The sequence below is a fragment of the Zalophus californianus genome, chromosome 8, assembly GCF_009762305.2.
Source record: "Zalophus californianus isolate mZalCal1 chromosome 8, mZalCal1.pri.v2, whole genome shotgun sequence".
NCBI classification, from domain to species: Eukaryota; Metazoa; Chordata; class Mammalia; order Carnivora; family Otariidae; genus Zalophus; species Zalophus californianus.
Genome location: NC_045602.1, coordinates 121,218,101 through 121,239,249, shown reverse-complemented (window position 1 = coordinate 121,239,249; position 21,149 = coordinate 121,218,101). Strand labels below are relative to the sequence as shown.

Sequence of the window (21,149 nt, the reverse complement as noted above, 5' to 3'; positions counted from 1 at the left end):
TTGGCTCACGCGGTTATGGAGCCTGAAAAGTCCCACTCTCTGCCTCTGCGAGCTGGAGAACCAGGAGATCTAGCAGTATAATTCGGTCTCAGGCTGAAGGCCTGGGGACTGAGGGGCTGCTGGTGTAAGTCTTAGAGTCCTGAGGCCTGAGAACCAGAAGCTCGATGTCTGAGGTGGGAAAAGATTGATGTCCCTGTCCCAGATCAAGAAGGGGGAGAGAGAGAGAGAGAGAGAGAGAGAGAGGAAGTTCACCCTTCCCTCCTTCCTTTCCTTTCCTTCCTTCCTTCCTTCCTTCCTTCCTTCCTTCCTTCCTTCCTTCCTTCCTTCACCTTTTGTTTCGTTTGTGTCCCCAGTGGATTGGCTGAGGTTTGCCCACATTGGTAGGAGCAGATCTCTTTACTTAGTCTACTGAATCAAATACTAATGTCTTCCAGAAACACCCTCATAGATACACTCAGAAATAATGTCTTACCAGCTCTCTGGGCATCCCTTGGCCCGGTCAAGTTGACACATAAAACTAGCTGTTACAGGGAGTGGTACCTGAGCTGGTTCTGGCTTGGAGTGTAGGAGGTGAGCAGGTACATGGGAAGGAGCCTCTTCTGGGGGTGCTAGTGTTGAGTGCAGGGTGTGGGGATGGTAACGGTGGGGCATGAAGAGAGGAGAGGTGGTTATGGCCATATCACAATAGGCCTTAATGCCACTTAGGAGTTCAGACTCTATGGCCAGGTGGAGCTGGAAGAGAGTTCCCCTTCAGAGGCCATCCTCTGGTTGCCGGGGGGGGTGGTTGGGGCGGCAGCAGGGAGACCAGGTAGAGGTCGATTGGCTGAAAGATGGTGGCAGCTTGGACTGGGGTGGAGATGGCAGAGTCGCAGGAATGTGGGTGGTTTGGAAAGTGTAATGGGTGTTGACTGTATTACTTGAGACTATGTCATTCTGCTGTAAAGGATAAGAAAAACAAATAGGTTGGGATGCATCTTCTACAAAGCGTTTGGCATAGATTGTACGTAAGCTTGTCGCTTATGCAACGGAGGCAAAACTTAGAGGATGTGTTAAGTACACACAATGAGTAAGCTTCTGAGACTCAGGCAGAATTCATAAGATGTGTTAAATGTAGATAGTAAGAATGTTAGCAACCTGCTGATCATAGATAGATTGAATGGCTTATATGGTAACACAAAGAAGAGGACTGTAAATAGAAATGGGTGGAAAGATCAAGTCATGATGGTACCACCTCCAACAGGTCATCCCTAAATTGGCCACCCACTGGTGTTACCGACCCTGGGCTTGTTCTGTCCCCACATATGCTCTGTCCAAGAAAGGCGGATGAAACCAAGGGCTGTTCAGAGGTGAGTGGTAAAGCTGCAGCACTGGTTAGACATACATACTTGCCTTGTCTCTTTAATAGAGTATGTGTGTCATTGACCCCAGGTAGCTTCCATCTGTGGGACGCCCTTGCACCAACCACAGCTCTGGTCTTCTGAACCACATAGCAGCAGGGCAGGCTGGGGTGGAAAGGAAAGAGCCAGGACATATGAAAATTACATACCCCAGGGTTCCAGGGCCATTCGGCCATTCTCCTCACTTACATCCCATCTCAAATGTGTCAACCAACCTCATGTCTTTTATTCTTGATTTATATTTATTTATTTTGCTTTGTGTCTTATTTGGTTTAACGAATGACATGATTTGAGCACCTCAGTTTGGTCTGTGAGCTTTCCTATTTTGTAGCCTGTTAGTTGCCTGGTAGTATTTTTGTGATGGGAGAAGGCAGATCGTTGGCTGGGACAAGAGGGGTTATCAAGAGCTCTCTTGGGGCACTTGGGTGGCTCAGATGGTTGTGTCTGCCTTCAGCTCAGGTCTTGGAATCGAGTCCCACATCGGGCTCATGTTCAGCTGGGAGTCTGCTTCTCCCTCTCCCTCTGCCTCTCCCCCTGCTTGTGCTGTCTCTCTCTCAAATGAATAAATAAAATCTTTAAAAAAAAAAAAGAGCTCTTTTAAGCTAAGAGCCTCCTATCTCTATTTGGAAGTACACATTTTTAAAAAGATTTTATTTATTTATTTGAGAGAGAGAGTGAGAGAGAGAGAGCACAAGAGGGGGGAGGGTCAGAGGGAGAAGCAGGCGGGGAGCCTGACGTGGGGACCCGATCCTGGGACTCTGGGATCATGACCGGAGCTGAAGGCAGTCACTTAACCAACTGAGCCACCCAGGCACCCCACCCATTTTTCTTTAAAGAGATTTCATTTATTTATTAATTTGACAGAGAGAGCGAGAGAAAGAGAGAGAGAGCACAAGCAGGGGGAATGGCAGGCAGAGGCAGAGGGAGAAATAGGCTCCCCATGGAGCAGAGAGCCCGACGTGGGACTCGATCCCAGGACCCTGGCATCACCACCTGAGTGGAAGGCAGAAGCTCAACGGACTGAGCCACACAGGCGCCCCTGGGAAGTATACATTTAATGCACCCAGAGAGGACTCTGGGCAGGGATGGGATTGCAGGAGAATCACCATCAGAGGCCCTGCCTCAGCTCTGTGGGTCTGGAGCACAGGAAGCCAAGACAAGCTATGCAAGCATTTTTAAGGATCCTCCATGCAGCCGATCCTTCTGCTAACATTTCATTGGCCAAAGCAAGTCACATGGCTAAGCCCAACCCCCAACAGGAAGAGTATTCAGCCCTAAAGAGGAAGGAAATTCCGACCCAGGCTCCAACATGGATGAACCTTGAGGACGCGACGCTGAGTGAAATAAGCCAGTGACAAAAGGACAAGTATGTATGATTCCACTTATATGAAGTACTTAGAGCAATCAGATTCACAGAGACAGAAAATAGAGCAGTGGTTGCTAGGGGCTGGGAGAAGGAGGAATGGGGAGCGGTTGCTTGAATGATGTAGAGTTTCAGTTTTACAAGAGTTTCGAAAGAGTTCTGGAGTTTTGTTGCACGGCCATGTGAATGTACTTAACACCAATGAACTCTACAGTTAAAAATGGTTAAGTTGGTAATTTTGCTGTTGTTAAAGAACTTTAATTCAAATAAAAAAGAAAATTCAATTTAAACACCAGGTGGTATAAAATAAGTGCAAAGACAAAAGTAATGTAGTGTCCACAATCCCACCACACAAGGATAGACTCTGCTGACCACTGGAACCCCTGGTGGACATTTCTCTGTACTTGAATATTCCATGGACGCATGTACTAATTTTCTTTAACCGCCGTACATACACTACGGTGTTGGATTCTTCTCAAGCAAAATTGCTTTGAGCAAGTCATTGTTCTGGAGTCGATACACAGAGTCCCATCACCATTTTTAATGGCTGGATGGTATTCCACCTATTGTGTCCCCTAACTGTATCAGTTCATAAGGCCATGTAGCAAAACACCTCAAAACTCAGTGGCTTAAGACAACTAGCATTTATTATGCTTAGGATTATTGGGAACGTGTTTTCCTGTGGGACCACGTTCAGGAGAAGGGAAGCTAAGGAAACACGATAAAATAGAGGAAGAAATGTAAGTCAGGATGTGATGTTAGCTGGAGATAGGCTTCAGCCTGGTTCAGTGGAGAGTTTTGGAGCACAAAAGCGCACCTCCCACCTTGGTTCCGCCTTAAGCCCCTTTGATCCACCCCTCCCTTGTCAATCAATCTCTGGCTACAAGCTGACAGATCCTGTTGAGCCAATGGCAATTCTCCAGAGAAGGCTGGAGGTGAAAGCTATTAGCAGCCAATACTGAAGCAGCCTACTAAACAGAAGATGGTAAATTTTATGTGTATTTAACCGTAAGTAAAACAACAACAACAACAACAACAAAACCCCCCAAAAATCAGTGGGGTGGGGAAGTACACTCCATCTACAGTGGGAGGCCCTACAAACTTACAAGGCAAAGGATATGGATGTATAATCCTGATATAGTGGAGTAAGAATCGGGATCAATGATCTAATTCATTACATTTGCTCAGATTTGCATGGTGAGGACACTTCTCTGGCAATCCCAGTGGGGGATGGGCTGGCCCTCATCCAAGAAGCAACAGTCCAGGTGAGGGCAGGGGAGCCCAGTAGATGGAAATGAGGTAGAAGATGTACTCAGAGCCTTGTTTGTTGATGACTTCCTATACCTGAAGTACTGTGCCCAAGACTGTGCATTTGTCATCTCCCTTAAGCTTTCAACAAGCCCACAACATAGGTCTACTATGAATCCCTTTGTACAGATGGGGAAACCGAGGTAGTAGGAGGGGAAGTGTCCTGCTTAAGGATGCACAGCTGGGAGGAACTCAACATGGCATTCAAACCCACATCTGCCTGCCTCCAGGGCCCAGGTCTTTAACCACCACGCCCTACCAACTTGGTTGAGGGTGCAAGGCAAGTGATTTGACCTCTGAGTTTGGGTGACAGGTGGGTGGAGACCCCATCGACTAAGGCTGAGCACTGCCCCTGTGAGATCCACTGGGGACAGTCACGTGGGAGAGGAAAGTGGGGAGGGGGGAGACCAATTTTGAATGGAAAAGGAAAACGCTCATCTCCAAATTAGCAGCATTTTCCTCTGGCCTTGCTTTTCTTCACTTGTTTACCTGTAACTTCTTCCAACTCCGGCTGCTGGGGACAGAGAGAAGCGGAAGACAGGAATCCTCCAGGGGCTCAGACGCTACTCGGCTCGCGATGTAGCCTGACAAATCAAGTGGGTAAAACCCATTAATTAGCAGTTTTGGAAACAGTTGCAAAGTTAATTATTCCGTTTTCTGATGAAAGAAAGCTAATTTTTGGCATTTACACCGACAGTGACATGAACTAACATTTTTCGAGTTGACATCCCTCAAGATAAATGATGCTGTGAGGCATTTGTGCAAACATCCTGACCCACAGCACTCTGACGAAGACTGTCTGTAACGGGCACCTTCGCTACAGTTTTTGCCCGGCGAGTTTGGGGGGTGGGCGAGCCAAGAAAGGGGGTGTATCTGGTGGGGGCAGTGAAAAGGAGAAAGCTGGTGACATACAGAGAAGATTCAAAGCCAGAGAGAACATTTGCATGTTCAGAAGGCTTTGCCGTAATGGAGAGAGGAGGGGGGCTTGCTAACATTGCTGTCCCTCTGTCTGTCTGTCTGGGGTGAGATTCCCACCCAGAGGAGGCACCTAGTTTTTCCAAGTGGTTGCTTCCAAATTCAGGTCTTCTCCCCAGACCTAGCTTCTGAATACTAGGCTGCTGCATCCAGGTTTCTGCTGAACAGCTTCACTCAGCATCCTAGAGGCATCTCAAACTCACTTTGTCCCGAAGGAACTCCCGGCTCCCCTGCCCTTGTCTTCTCACCCCTAAGTCTTCCCGTTCAAGGAAGCGACACCGCCATCCCTCCACGTGATCAGGCCAGAATCGCAGCCAGCATCCCTCTCCCTCACTCATTCCCACCATCCATCATATCAGCAAGATCTGCCAATGAATGCACTACCTCGGACCCATGCCTCAGATACGGCTCCTCCTTTTGCATTTACCACCACTCCCGGGTCTGTGTAAGTAACACCATCCCTTCAAACTCCCTGGCGGCCTGTAGGGACACCGTGAGAGCCACGCGTGAAGGTTTACATTTCCTTGTTGCCACATTGAAGCAAGGGAACAGAAACAGGTGAATTTAATTTAAAAACTTTTTTTAGGCTGACGAATTTTATTTTTTAGAACAGTTTTAGGTTCACAAAAATACTGAATGCAAAGTACAGAGATTTCCCACGGACCCCCTGTCCCCACGCATGCACAGCCTCCCCCATTAGTGCCCATCCCCCAGCAGTGGCACATTCATTACACCTGATGGACCCCCACTGACACATCATCATCTCAAGACCGTAGTTGACATTAGGGTTCACTGTTGGTGTTGTACGTTCTGTGGGTTTGGACCGACACGTAATGACACACATCCATCCTTACAGTATTATACAGAGTAGTTGGACTGCCCTAAGGACCCTCTGTGCTCCACCCACTCCTCGCTTCCTCCGCCCCGGCCCCGCCCCGGCCCCGCCCCGGCGACCGCTTGTCTTTTTACTTGCCTCCATAGCTTTGCCTTTTCCAGTGTGGTTTGAAGTGATGTCCCCTCCTCCTCTTGCCTCTGTACAACCCACTCTGCATGGAGAGAGCTCATACATATGCAAACTGGACCATGTCCTTTCCCACCAGACTGAGAAGAAAAATGGGACTCCCTCCTTCAGCCGACAATGCTTTGCGGGATCTGGCCCCAGCCTGCTTGCCCACCCACCCCATGCCACTCTCTGATCAGTATATCCAGTGATCTTGGCTTTCCTTTCAGTTCTTCAAACTCGTCCTGCCTGGTCTTGCTGAAGTGTAAATTGCAGAGAGGGGAGTGGAGCCATCCTCAGGCACTGCGCAGGCCAGGTGATCCTGGGGGTATGTGGGAGCCCCTGGGGATGGGAGTGGGAGGGAGCGGGCGGACTGGGTTTGCACTAACCCTCTGCCTCTCTGGAACGGAGCTTGAATCCTGTGCTCTGGGCAGCATCCTTCTTAACATGGGCAGATTAATTGAAAACAGATGTCAAGTGGTGGAATTTAAACACAGACATCTCACCAAATGTCAGCCTTTCCCCTGGGCTACGATGGAGTTTTTGCTTCTCATCCTCACCAAGGAACTTCGAAAAAGCCTCTTAGACGTGCTGGTGGTGTGCTTGACCCCAACAGTCTTTTAGGCAAAAACTTCTCAAAAACTCAAGGCAAGTTATGACTCTGAAAATTTGAATCCACGTGATGAATTTATTTGTACGGGCTGCATACAAAGGGTACTCTGAGAACAGCTGACTCTTGTAATAACCACAGAGCCTTCAGATTGTAAGGACGGGAGGGCACAGTCTCATTTCCCCAGTCAGAGGTGGGAAACTGAGGCCCAGAGCATGGAAGGGACTTGTCCGAGGTTGCTCAGCACGTTAGCGTCAAAGCTGGGGCTGGGACTCACAGCCAGAGACTATTTTCTTTTTTTCTTTTTTAAAGATTTTATTTATTTATTAGAGAGAGAGCACGAGTGAGTGAGTGGGATTAGGAGTAGAGGGAGAGAGAGAATCTCCAGCAGACTCTTAGCTGAGCACGGAGCCAGGTCTGCAGCTCAATCGCACAACCCCGAGATCATGACCTGAACTGAAATCAAGAGTCAGACGCTTAACCAATTGAGCCACCCAGGTGCCCCGAGATTATTTTCTAAAGTACAGATCGGATGCTGTCTTCCTCCATGCCACTCTGTGCCTGAATAAACCTGGACTCCTTGGCAGGGCCTGGGAGGTCCTTCACTGCCTCCCCTGCACCCCAGCCTCATCTCCCCCACTCTCCCAGGGTAAGGGACCTCCCTGCATTCCTCAACATAGGCCTCTGCGGCCTGGACCATGATGTTTCTCCTGTCTCTCTACCAATCTAGTAAACTCCTATTCGCTCCTCACAAACCAAATCAGATGTGCCCTTCTCTCACAAGAACCCCCAACTCCCCAGCTAGCTGCACATCTTCTGGGATCCCACAGCATCGGACACAGGTCACTGTAATTATCTGAATATTTCTCTGTTCCCCCCTCTCCCTCCTTAAAACCCTGTGTTTTATTTTATCTGCTTCCCTGGAACTCGGCACAGAACCCAGCACACAGTATGCACTCAGCAGACGCCTGCGACTTGGACATTGTCCAAGCCGAGGGAGCCCTGTGTTGGCTTTCTTACTCAGCTTTTCGGTACTATCCGACCCCGCTGAGCTCTCTCTTCTTGAGATACCCCCTGCTGCACCAGGCATGGTTCTCTCCAGCCTCGTTTTCCCTCCCAGGTCTCCGACTGTTTACTTCTGTTTCCTTTCAGGACGTTCCCTCCTCCGCCCATCTCTTCTAGTCCGTGGTGTTCCAGGATTGGTCCCGGCCCTCTCCTCTCCAGAAGCCTTCTCTGCCTGGGTGAACTGTCCCAGGACTCAGGGCCTTTGCCTATGCTCTTCCCTCCCCCTGGGTTACTGTTTCCTTCATTTCTGGTGCGAGCAAGTTCTTCTCAACCTTCAGGTTCCACCCTTGCCGAGAGTCCTTCCCTGACCACCTGAGCACCGGTCCTGAGGTTGGATCCTGAGCAGCTGGCTGGACAGATGGATGGACAGACGGTTGGAAGGAGGAAGGAGTGGGTGGGCCTGGGGTGGAGCCGAGCACAGGGGAAACGGAAGTGTGGGTGTCTGTAGCACCACTGGGAAGAGCTCCCCGACCTCACGGGCTGGGTGTCCCACTGCTCAATCCGTAGACAAACAGGCCACCGTGTTTTTGGGTTATTAACTCTCCTCCGTAAACTTCCAGTGAGTGTGATAAAACACTCCGCAGAATGTAGCAAGAGCTCATAAAAGCAGGATTTAGTGCCATTTTATAGATGTCACGGCTGACTTCCACACTCAAGCTAGTGTATATTTAAAATTCATGCCTGATTCACTGCTTCAGGGAAGAGGCCTGAGGCCTGGGGGGAGGAGATGACATGGCTCCCTCCTGACCCCCCAGGTCTAGCACACCTGGGGCTGGGCGCTGGTGTCTGAGGCCTCCTGTGGGGACCAGGTCAAGATGGATTGGGCCTCTTGCAAACCCCCTTCCTGATAGGCCATGAGGATGGGCTTCGGAGTCAGACAGACCTGTGCTTGAGTTTTGGGTGCTGACCAGCCAGCCCTGTTGCCCAGGATGGATGCGGGACTTTCAGGGCTACACCCAGGAGTGTTCCAGCCAGCCTGGATGAGTTCGTCATCCTAGACCTGGATCTGTTGTTTGCTTTGTCAACTAGGGAGGACCACTTCTCTCTTGGAGCCTCATCTTTCTTAGCTGTCACACAGGAGCAGTTATCCACAGCCAGTGGTGTGGGACCAGCTGCAGTGTTGTGTGTATGCAAAGCTGTCGTGCGGTTCAGGATTAACACATAGTTGGGGCTATCCTCGGGGAGCTGTGCTGGAATCATAACCTCTTCCTAAAGTGGACAGAGCCAGTTATCTGGGCTAGAAAGAGCTGGACAATTATAAGTATGGAACAATTAAACCGACTTTGTTAATCACGTTAATTAATGCAAGAGGGCACGACCAATGATCCCCAAATCTCTGTGGCTTAAACACAATGCAAGTTATTTCTTGCTTCAGTCACAGTACAGTTTGGGTTAGGCAGCGGCTCAGGGAGCTAGGCTCTTCCATTCTGTGGCTCTGTCATCCCCCAAGGCCTCCCCAAGGCTCTCTGCTGAATCCTTTGTATTAAGCCAGGCAAGAATGAGGATTTAGAGGGATGTTTTAGGACAGAGGTTGGCAAACTATACCCATGAGCCAAATGTAGGCTCTGGTTGGTTTTGTAAATAAAGTTTTATTGGAACAGGCACACCCATTAGGTTACTTATTATCAAAGACAGACCGTAGGGCCTGCTAAGCCTTGTATGTTTACTACCTGGCCCTTCGCAGAAAGTGTTTGCAGACCTTGGTTTTAGGGCTCGGGTCTGGGAGTGGTATCCAGTCCACTGACTACAGCTCCGTCTAATGACCCCAAACTAGCGGCCAGGGTGGAAGAAGTATAGAGGAACACATGGGCATTGGCTCTCAGTGACGGTCGCCACCATACCTACCTCTCAGGGTCATTATGAAGATGTAATAAGATAAGGCCTAGGGAGTATTTCTTAGAAGGGAACTCTTCTGTAATGACAACCATAGATCCTCAGTTCTCAGGAATACATTAAGTGGCTGTGATGCAGGATTTTGTGGGAGGACCCCCTGTCCTCTCCCTTGAGAAGAAAGAATTGGGTTGCTCATGTCTCTTGGTAACGAGGATGTGTGCTGAGTGCCTGGTTCCACTTCATCTGGATTTGGGGTTCTTGCCATGCGACCAGCTGGGTCAGGTATGAAGAAGAACTCAGGCATGCTTATTTGGGCCCTAAACCTAACATGCCCTAACCAGATGTTTTTCTGATGGACAGTGTAGCTACTGTGTGTTCACCAGGCCCAGACCTCAGGACATTGCTCAGTGTCAGAGTGACCTGGCTAGATGTCCATGATCTGCCTTCTGCTCTCCCCTCCCTTCCCCAGGCTTAATATCATTTAAAAAACAGCAAGCTTGGAAAATTAAAGAAATACTTTCTATTAATCACAGTATCTGAAAGATTATAATATTGAAAATGTTATGTTATTAATGATATTTTTACTTTGTAACCACAATAAAATTTATTTAAAGCATCGATTGAAGGTTAATTAGCAGTTAAGCTTGGTATTTTAAAGTTAATTCATTAATGTGAGGGTGATTATTCATTAATAATAATGAGGTGATTCTTGATTTAGGTTCAAGTTTGCTAAATTTTCTTCTTTTTATATTTGATTTTCATAAGGGTTGAGATCCCTAATGTATAGAAATGTGATACTGAAATCACATAGCAGAATTTTTTTTTTTTTTTAATAATGAGAGATTTCTTTTTGTAACAGAAATCTAGAACTACTCATCAAGAGAGATGCCTGAATGTTTCATCTTCAGGCCATAGCCTAGAGATAGAAGTCAATTCTTGTTGTAAAATAAAACCAAAATTAAAAAGGCACAAAACCCCAAAATCAGCAATACCAGCACCCCAATCATGACTGAGTTCAGGGATTACCTCTCTCAGTCCTCCCCAAGCTGAGTTAGTGGATTTTTTCCCTGCTGTCTCAGTGAAAAACTGTATGAATACCTTGATTATGGGCTTGCCACATTGCATCATAATTGTTTAAAAATCTGTGTCTGTCAGAGTGCCTTTGGCTGCAAGTAACACAAAATCAAATTCAAACTGGGGGAATTAATTATGTCAAGGAACAACACGACTAAAGGAGCTGGACTCCATCTCTGAGGCTGAGTGATACATCAAGGGAGAGAGAAGAACTGTGAGTAGAAAGTTACTGGCTTTCCTCTCTTTAAAAGGTGGGGTCTAATCCTCCCATCCTTGGATGAACGTTGGACTTAGTGACTTGTTTCTAACAACTGGAACACGGTGGAAACGGTGGTGGGACTTCTGAGGCTGGGTCATAAAGGTCATTACAGCTCTCCTCGGTGTCTTGGATTGCTCCCTTTGGAAAGCCAGCAGCCATGCTGTGAGGACACTCAGTCAGCTCTGTGGAGGGGCCCACGGGGAGAGGAACCAAAGCTTCCCACCAACAGCCTGTACCACCCTGTCAGGCACGTGAGGGATCCTCCTTGGAAGCAGATCTTCCAGCTCCAGGCAAACCTTCGGACGATGACAGCCTCAGTTGACATGAGGCTTCAATCTCACAAGATACCCTGAGCTGGCATGTCCCAATCAGGCCACTTGTGAATCCCTGACCTGTAGAAATCTTGAGACCTAATATATGGTTATTGCTGTTTTAATTATCCCAAAAGTAAGTTTTGGAATAATTTGTTACACAGCATTAGATAGCTAATACACAGGGAAAAAGGGATTGGGCCCAACCTTGGTCATGTACCCATCATCCCTGGACACATAATAGTTGGCAGGAGAATGCCACATGTTGACTAGCTCAGGCTATTCAGCATCTCTTCCTGGAGCCTTCAATGGGTGGAAATCTTGAGAGCTGTTTGCCATAGGGCCTCAGAGATTGGGTTCAGGCCAGCCCTCCTGCCCCTTGATGTTGGCCTCTAGCTTTTTCTGAGTCTGACCTCCTCACCTTCTGTCTGCTTCTTTTGCAGTGGGTACGAGAGGCTGGTCTATGTTTGACAGCCCTCAGGCCTGATCAGGAGGTGAAATAAACCAATGCATGAAATTCAAGCAAACGTCCAGACTGCAGCCCCTGGGGAGATGCTCGGAAGCAGCTACTATTGATGAAACTCTCCACAAGCAAGACTCCTTGGGGGAGATTACGGCAGTATTCAGAATCCACTGTGGTGTCTTCCCCTCTTTCATCCTTTTTCCTTTCCAGACGCAGAGCCGGTTCAATGTCTGTCTTGCACCAAGTCCAGAAATGCTCCTTTCTTTCCTTGCTTCTGATGGGGATGGTGTCTGTGTCTCATAAACTCATTCTCACAGTGCCTCAGGAATCAGATGGTCAGGTAACTAGTTTAGCAGTTGGACAAATCCCAGCTCTGCTAGGTGCTGGCTGTGGAGACTTAAGACAATCCACTCAACTTTCTAGAGCCTCAGGACCTTGATCTGTCTAATGGGGTAATAATGACACTTACCTAGAGTTATTATTGGTAGGCAAGGTGCCTTGTGTATTTCTTTGGAATGTTTATGGTCATTCTGCATAAGAAAGGGCTCGGCAGTCTGTCGAGTGAGTTTGGGAAGCCCTGGGCAGATCAAGTTTGTTTACTGTAGAATTCCTCAGAGCCCTGAATCAGTAATCTTCATCTCGGCCCTCTAAGAAAGGTGTTGTAACAGCTGTGTTTCCTTAGTGTATTTGACCATAGAAGTCTATTTCGGAGGGCATAACGTGGGACTATGTTCATTGCCGCAGCTCTGTATTTGGGAAGACACCAGGGGCCACCCATGTCCGGTGGTAGGCCCATATGTGGTTCTTCTTCTTCTTTTGATTTTATTTATTTGTTTGTTTGTTTGTTTATTTATTTGGAGTGTGAACAGGAGAAGGGGCAGAGAGAGAGAGAGAGAGAGACTCTCAAGCAGACTCCATGCTGAGTGTGGAGCCAGACATGGGGCTCGAGCTCACGACCCTGAGATCATGACCTGAGCTGAAAACAAGAGCCGGAAGCTTAACCGACTGAGCCGCCCAGGCTTCCCTTTATGTGGTACTTCTTTTACTTCAGGGGTAGCTCCCCCATTTGAGGCGGAGGGAAGCTCCCCCTTTCCTCCGCATTGTGTGAATTCTGGGGAACAGTAGACTTAGCAATGCTTCACGTGTGCCCTCGTGTATCTCCCACAGTGTACAGGGGTTCATAACAAGCAGACAGTCTCAAGACAACCCCTGGCATTCTGGTCCCCAGGGCAGGGCGTGGAAACGCAGCTGGAAGGTAGTCTTGAGGGGCCCTGGCACACATGGGGTTACCATGCCCTTCTCACATCCCGTGCCTTGCAGCTCCATTTGTCACTGAAATGGAAGCCTCTTGAAAGTCATCTCAGTGATGAAATGAGCGGCACTTTTCTGAATGAAAGACACCGTTCTCTTTAACATGCCGATGAGGTAGCTCACTGAGTGGCCCCTGACGTGTGGAGCCTATCTGTAGCCTCCTCAGCTACTGGACTGACGGGTGTTAGGGCTGAAGAGGGCTCTGACAAAGATAGGCCAGCGCATGGCCGTTTCCTGCTGCCAAAGAAGACAGCCTTTCTCCCGGCTACGGGCATGCACCGCAGACATGGTGTTGTCTGTCTCAACGGCATGGCTTGGATACCGCAGTGTGGAGCTAGTGTGGGATTTCCAGTGCTGCTGGGCCCTCTTGGGATGAGCAGAGCCTCTGAGCTGTAATTCTTGGCCCATTTTGGGAAATCTGATGGAGTCTATGGTTTCTCTCCCCCAGAGAAACACAACCCAGACTCAGCCGGATATAAGAGCCTGGCATTTGGGGTAAAGGCCCTTGTGTTAGGGCACTATGACTCTGTTCTCTTCTCACTTACTTTTTGGGCTTCCTGTTTGGTTTTGCCCTCCTTCCCTTTAGGACTGCAGGCATGGTGCCGGTGCTGTTGGGGCAGTGATGGCGAGTTCCTGTGTCTGGGGTCAGCTGTCCTGGCGGTGACCGTGTGGACGACAGGGGCAAGAGTGTGAGCTTCCCTGGCCCAGGGCCTGGGATGGGGCGAATCAGGGCTGGAGGAGGGGGATGGGACAGGAGAGGATTTGGGGAGCAGGAGGAGGGGAGGAGAGGGTGGGGGAGGGGAGGGGCGGGCAGGTGGGAGGCGGGGGGGCAGTGGGAGCAAGGGTCTCTGACTGGGGGGCATTCAGGAGAAGGGGACATGTGAGTGACGCCCGGTGGCTTAAGAGAGAAGAAGTTGGCAGCCTGAAAGGGAGGGAGACAGAAAGCAGGGCTCTTCAATATGGGCATTCATGTCCCAGTGACAGCAGCTATTTATCATGCCCTGAATGGGAGTGCAGGGCCCAGTGTGCCGCCAAAGGCCTCTGGTTAAAGTTTTACCTGCGTGTGAAAGGGGCTGGGGCTTCCCTAGGCTGCGGGGGCGGCCCCTGGGGGCCCATCTGTTCGGAGCAGAAAGACTCTGACGCCAGAGGAGGGGCCGTAGAACAGGACATTTCCGGGTGCGGGGACCCCTCCAGGCGTCCCAGGCCAGCAGGGGAAGGGGTCTGCCTCACACGGGGGCCTGGAGAGGCCTGCTCCAGGCACTGAAATAGGAGCCTGGCCCCAAATCAATCTGTGAGCCTGCCCCAGGTGGGGGTGGGCTGGGCAAGTCGGTACAGGGGCACGTTTTGGCAGGTGATGTCACTGGTGCCCAGCTCAGGGTTTTTTGGGTAATATTATTTAGTACTTACCACGTGTCAGGCACCTTATATATAAATATACACACATATTTAGTTAGGGTGACGACCTCTGTTTGTTATCTGGGAAGCAAGGGGTTTGTAGGGTGCAGGACTTTCAGTGCCAAATCTGGGATAGTTTTGGGCAAAACAGGACAGACGGTTATTAACCTGCAGGTTAATTTGAACATTAATTCATTTGTTCTCAAAGCAGCTCTTGGAAGGAGGTGACACATTTACCTCCATTTATGAGTGAGGAGCCAGAAGAAAGAGGGGGGCGATGAGCTGAGGCCACAAAGCCAGGGAGCAAGAGAGCTTGGGTCTGGAGTTAAGTGGTCTGGTTTCCAAGTCCGAGCTCCCAGCCCTCCACCGTGCTGCCCGGGGCCTGGAGGAAACCCCGTGTGCTGAGCGGGTTTTCTGAACTGAAAAACCAGGATGAGGAGGTCTGACGTGTTCACTGTTCAATGTGGTGGTCTTTAGGGTCATGTGTTTAAGAGGGGGCCTGTCCTGGACGTTTTGGTCTCTCTGGTCCACAGAGGGGCTGGCAGTGGGGAGCAAGTCTGTCCTAAGGTGCATGGTGCTTCCAGGGTGGGGGGCCCTGGTGTTTGTCTAGGAATGTAGCTAATGACCCCAGAGGTACTTGCCAAGATTCCCAGGCTAGTGAGGACCGGAGCGGGAGGTCAGGGAGGATGCACATGTGGGAACTTGCAGCCCAGGACGCTTTGCCAGCAGCCCTGCAGCCCAGCATGAGCAGGCACCAGGGTGATGGCAGATGAGTGAGGACGGGGGAGAAGGCTGTGTTCCTGGGCACTTTGGCCCATTTTCCATCCTGACTTGTGGGACAGGTCGGTCATCCCCTGTGCCCGGCTTCTTGCAGAGAGAGGATGCTAATCCACATCCTGTGAGTCAAATCTGCTGCTAAGAGGCCATTTGGGAGAAAAATGAAATCCCCCCAAATTCTCCCCTTTGGGAGGCCTGTGGGCTGTGCTGATGGAACAAGTATTTTTCTGGATACCAAATTCATACCCAGCACTGTGGGCTGAGGTCTCAGTCCTGGAAAAACAAGAGGAGTGTGTGTGTGTGTGTGTGTGTGTGTGTGTGTGTGTGTGTGTGTGTGTATGTGTTGAGGGTGGAGGGGTACAAAGGTGCTGGAGGATCTCTTGTTTCTGTTAAGGGAGTAGCACAGCTAGGAGCATGGGACCATTAGCAGCCCTCTCTTGGCCCATCCCAAAAGCCCAGCCACTGAGGCCTGGCCGGCTTGGGCTTCTACCCCAAGCTGTTACTTCTGTCTCCTGTGATCCAATCTCAGCTCCTGCCGGAGGCCATGCTCACTGGCCCATTCCAGCTCCAACACAGACCCCTTGCCTCTCCGTATGCTGGTGGGACCTTGCTGGGCTTGGTAATCACACTTGGAGAAGCCACATGGTAATGTCCCAGAGCTTGCTGATGGGGCACAAGTGATGAGAACGCAGAGGTCTTGGGTGGCAGAGAGAAAGGCCTCCCTAAGGGGTCAGGTGGTGGGGTATTCTGAGAACCATGTGATGGAGGAGGTTGGAGGGGGGGCATTAAGCAGGAATGCGGGGCCAATGCCGCTTACTCCCTCTCTCTCCTATAGAATCATCCATTCAACACACGCAAAGCATTTGTGCTGATACCTATTCTGGGCTTTGCTCTGTGTTAGGCTCAGCGTGCACCAGCGGAAATATGACATGGTCCCTGCCGCATGGGGCTTGGGAATAGAACACGTAAGTGACATATTGTGGTTTGTGCTGTAACGTTGATACATGGGGCGCTGGGGTAGGGAATGACACAGGGTCTGGGAAGGCCTCTCCCAGGAGGAGACATGGAAGTGAAACCTGAGGATGGACAGGAGCCAGCCGGGGAGGAGTCCAGGCAGTGTCCAGGGAGAGGGAAGCCTGTGCAAAGCCCCTGAGCGTGTGAGGTTAGAGCCCCGTGAGTGGCCTACGGCCTGGGATGGAAGTGCAGATGGGGACCATGTCCTTCAGGGCCACGGGCTGTGATGATCAGGTGGGCTGAGTGGGTGGCTTGTTTCAGTAGAACAGGGCCCATGAATCTCTGGCTGGATCTCAGTGCTGCCATGAAACACGTGTGGTGGAGAGTGAGGGGAGGCATGGGGGGCCGGGTCAGGGCGGCGGAGGGGCAGTGGGATGTGAAAAGGGCCATCTTGGGGGTGGGGGTGGGGGCTGTCCTTGCACCAGCTCTGTTCCCCTCGGGACTGCCCCTGCCACGCTCCCGCCCTCCTTGTCCCCCTGGCTTCTTGGAATTGCCTTGGGGGAGCTGGACGGGGGGCCTGGGAGGGGTCTGCGTTTGTGCCTTGCACAGGGGACATGAAGTGCACAGAGTCCCTCTCGGTTTTTCATGTCATTAATTGGTGATCTTCGGACTCTGAAATAGCATTTCCCCTCTCCCATCCCTTATTTCATTATCCTCAGCTCAGTACACATCAGTGCCGCGTGAGGCAGCCTGCTTGGATATATTAGGAATTATTTAAATGAGATGGGGATGTATGGGTAGTTAAAAACGCAGTCTTCTATTCTGCCCTAATTACGTATCAAATTACGTTACAATCATTCCCAAATATAAACTTGCTGAGAACCTCTGAAGGGGAGGTTCTGAGACCATCAGAAGAAAAGTGAAATAGGGCAGAGTGGGGATGATGGTCTTGGGCCGGGAATGGGCTCTGGGCTCTGAAACCCAGGCACCGTGAGTGTGTGTGTCTGTGTGTGTCTGTGTGTGTGTGTGTCCATTTTAGGTGTTACTGGCTCAGCACTGGCCGCCATCATCAACGAGCAGAAGGAAGTCCCATGTAGCTTCCGTGTCAACTGATGTACTGTGACTCTCCCATTCCTCAGCTTGTGTGGCCCTGACTCATGGCTCAGGCTTCTGCAAGGCTCCAGCCTCGGGCCTTCCCTGTGAGACTCAGCAAACACTCACAGAGCGTCCATCTGCCCGGGCACTTTGCAAATGGCTCGCGTGCAATGCTCACTCAATCCTGGGTGAAAGGGGCAGGCCTGCTCAAGGTGTCTTAGCCACAAAGTGGCAGGGTAGGATTCAAACCCAGGTCTGCTTCTGAGGCCAGAGGCCCCAGGAGATGAGGCGGGACCACTTGGTCCCCGGGCTAGTGGGCAGGAGCTAGTGGATGCTAGGAGCCAGCCTCCTCTGGAGCTCTTAGGAGGGATCCAGATTAATCTTTATGAATAACTTAATAATTATTAATCCTCAGGAGGCTACTGATGTGGCAGGGCTCTGAGTTTGGCTGTTTTTCTTCTTCTCCCACACTTGCCTCCCACAGCCACTCGTTCTGGGCCTGGGGATGGGAGGTGGGGGTGTTCCCATCAAAAGAGCCCTCTTTCTGGGGCGCCTGGGTGGCTCAGTCGTTAAGCGTCTGCCTTCGGCTCAGGTCATGATCCCAGGGTCCTGGGATCGAGCCCCGCGTTGGGCTCCCTGCTCCGCGGGAAGCCTACTTCTCCCTCTCCCACTCCCCCTGCTGTGCTCCCTCTCTCGTTGTGTCTCTCTCTGTCAGATAAATAAATAAAACCTTAAAGAAAAAAAAAAAAAAGAACCCTCTTCCTTCTCTCTGGTTGTTGGGCAGGTGGGGTTGCCCAAGGCTGTCAAGGCATTTTCAGCCAAGACCACAAAGCATGCTGGGACCCTGTTGTGGGTTGAATTGTACCCTCTCCCCACTACTCTTCCCGCCAATGTTGAAGCCCCGATTTCCAGGACCTGTGAATGTGACTTCATTCAGACATAGGGTCTTTGCAGATAATCAAGCTAAAACAAAGTTATTAGGGTTGGGCCTGATCCAATATGACTGTGTCCTTGTAAAGAGGGAATTCGGACACAGAGACATGCACAGAGGGAAGATAGTATAAAGGGAGAATGCCAAGGGAGGCTGAAGGCTTGGCATCTACAAGCCAAGGAACCTCCAAGATTGTCAGTAGACAACCAGAAACTGAGAGTGAGAGGCCTGGACCACATTCTCCCTCACAGCTTTCAGGAGGCACCAACCCTGCCTGTGCCTTGATCATGGACTCTAGAAGAGAGAAGTTTCTGTTTAAGGCCCTCAGTTTGTAACAGTCCTAGGTAATGAATACAGGACTCAGTGCTGGGGTGTAGGCAGGGCGGAGGAATGGAGAGCTGTGGGTGGCGACCAGGAGCCTCACCCTGGCAAGTGTCCCAGGGGTGGGGGAAGGTCTGGCCTGAGCCAATCTGTCAGTCATCTTTGTGGATGGGTGGAGGTGATCTTGTGGCAGCCAGAGTCCCTAAACAGAAATGACAAGCCTTGCCAGGTGGACAGCCAGCTAAGGAGTTCTCGGAGGAGTCTGGACCAGGAATCCAGCCCATGGATGACTGGGAGAGGGAGCCAACCCCAGTCTATGGGGAGAGGGCTGGAGGATCTGGTCCTGTGCTGAGCCTTGGGGCAGAGACATCTGGGGCTCACCAGTGTCCATCTCCTGTGCTTATCAAGAATGTTCCAAGGCTCCACTGGGAATGTTCTGGTTCTGTTCCCTCTGCCCTTTGGTTCTGACTAGCTGTTGCCAGTGGAATATAGAAGTGATGGAATCACCTCTGAGTCGAGGTTGTTATGAGGGAGTGTGCATTCTGTACACATCCTCTCTTTTCCTTCTGGGGTTCAACTCCCCAACCCCAGAGGTGAGATCGCCTTGGGTGACCCCCTCTTTCCCACATAAGAAACCTCTTCCCAATGAGATCTCTTCTCCAAGAACCTCCTGGATTCCCCCAAGAGAAGCTGGGGTGCCCAAGCCTGACCTTGGAGTCTCTTTGATTTGCAAGATTGCTTATTTTCATTTTAAAGGAAACATTTCTAATTAAGGTAACCAAAACCCATGTGCTATTTTTGGATGCAACTTTTTTTTTTTTTTTTTGGTAAGACAATTTGTGCTAATTAGATGTAAAAATTATTCCTGGGAAAATTATATAATTTACATGCAATTTACAAAATAGGCCTTTGATATTATTTGTGCTGCTACTTTGCTGTGAAGTTAGTAAACAGCATAAACACTGGACCTGGGTGAACGTGCTCCAAGGGAAAGGGCCCCAGTGGCTCCCGATGTGAGGGCGTGGCTTTCTGGAGGTTGGAGATGCCAGGTTCTCACTGGGGAGGCCCATTCTCCCCAGAGGCAGCCACGGGGGTGCTAGCTGACACCAGCCATGCCCCGCTGGTGCTGGATTGCAGTTTCGGGATGACTCATGTATGGCTTTCCACGTGTCTCAGCTCCGGTGTGATTCGTGAGTACCCAGAGGAGAGCAGGGCCTCTTGGAAGATGCTTCGGGGGGAAGGGAGGGAGGTCATCAGGGGTGCACAGAGGCCTCCATCCTGGGTGGTGTTTTGATTAGGGACTTGGATGAGGGCCATAGGTCAGTGAAGCACACTGGTGGATGATGTGAGACTGGGAGGGATAGTCAACGGGGTGGAAGACAGAATCCAACAATCTCTTGGCAGGCAGGAGCTATGTTCCAACCTCCCAGGAGGAAATCCAACAGGTGCATCTGGAAAATCACCCATTAGGTGCACCGTGGGGGAAGATGACACCTAGCAGTGGCCTATCAGTCAGGTCCAATTGGGAGGCAGAAACCACACAGAGGGTATTTTAAGAGCAAGGGTTTCATAGAAGGGACAGGCAGTCATCAGAAAACTGAAAAGGTAAAAACAAAACACCAAGGCATCACGGTTGTGGGGGGGAGTACCCCAGAAGTTAAGTTAGAAGCTAGGAGAAAGAGCCTCAGGAGTTGGGGGCTCAGACCTCCCAGGAGGAAATGCCAGCCGGTGAGGGCTTGTGGGGGGGGGGTTAGGCACGAGGAGACCGGGTCTGTAAGTGGGGGAAAAACCCCACAAACTGGAGTGCGTTTTTGTAACTGGGATGAAGGACTGGGGCCGGGGTGAAGCAACACGCGGGGCTATGCTACCAGACAAGAATTAAGGTCTACCGCGGAAGGGAACGCCATCTTTACTCCCCTCAGGCTGCAGGGGAGAGACAGAGCCCACTCGATCTGGGTGGATCCAGGTGGGGAGCCGTCGGGGACGGCTCTGGAAAGGCAGGTTCCAGGTCGGGATAAAGAAGACTTGGTTTCCCTTAACAAAGAAAAAGAAAACTTGAATTTTCTTTCTGATTTTAGAAGCAATGCCTGTTATTGTAGAACACTTGGAACATTCAGGTTACTGAAATGTCAGTTAGGGTGCAGGGAGAGACATTATCTCTCAGAGTTCCAGGGGAAATGAGCTGGCCCCTTGATCCCCAAACAGAGGACACTCAAAGCCTCTGTGCGTTCCCCTCTGGTTTATGTCCCCCAAGCCTCCCCTGCTTCTTAGAACCCTGCCCGCATTGCCTTGAGGCACAGCGGGGCCTGATGTCAGCTTCCCCTTGGGCCAGGCCCTCAAGGATTCAGCTTCTAGCCCACGTACGCATCAAGGTCTTTCTCCAAAGCCAGATTCTTTCTGAGAGTTTTGGCACCAGCTCTTAAGATAATTACATTTTTTTCCACCTTGTTGCATATAGAAAAGTTTAAAGAAGCGAGTAGAAATCATTTGTAATTATACCTTCCAACGATGACCACTGTTAACCTTTTGGCGTTTTTTCCCTTCTGCAAACATGTTCATTTGGAAGATAATTGGGATCATAGTGAATATAATAATTTTGTATCTTGCTTCCCCTTCTCCCATCACTTAATACATGAACATTTTCCAAAGTCCGATATGTGTTTTTAAAAATCTCTTTTTGCCACGGTGACTCCAGGACGTGGTTCTT

The 21,149-nt window shown here is 50.3% G+C and overlaps 2 long non-coding RNA genes across 2 annotated transcripts; both read left to right on the top strand.

Moving 5' to 3' along the window:
• Nucleotides 1–2,715: 2,715 nt before the first annotated feature.
• On the top strand, nt 2,716–11,298 carry LOC113937009. The gene is made up of 4 exons (XR_003524453.1): nt 2,716–2,763; nt 6,274–6,359; nt 7,997–8,091; nt 10,877–11,298. It is a non-coding gene; the product is annotated as an uncharacterized LOC113937009 (long non-coding RNA).
• A 2,516-nt stretch (nt 11,299–13,814) lies between these two features.
• LOC113937008 lies at nt 13,815–17,781 on the top strand. Its single transcript, XR_003524451.2, has 4 exons — nt 13,815–14,804; nt 15,671–15,786; nt 15,977–16,106; nt 17,135–17,781. It is a non-coding gene; the product is annotated as an uncharacterized LOC113937008 (long non-coding RNA).
• Nucleotides 17,782–21,149: the final 3,368 nt, after the last annotated feature.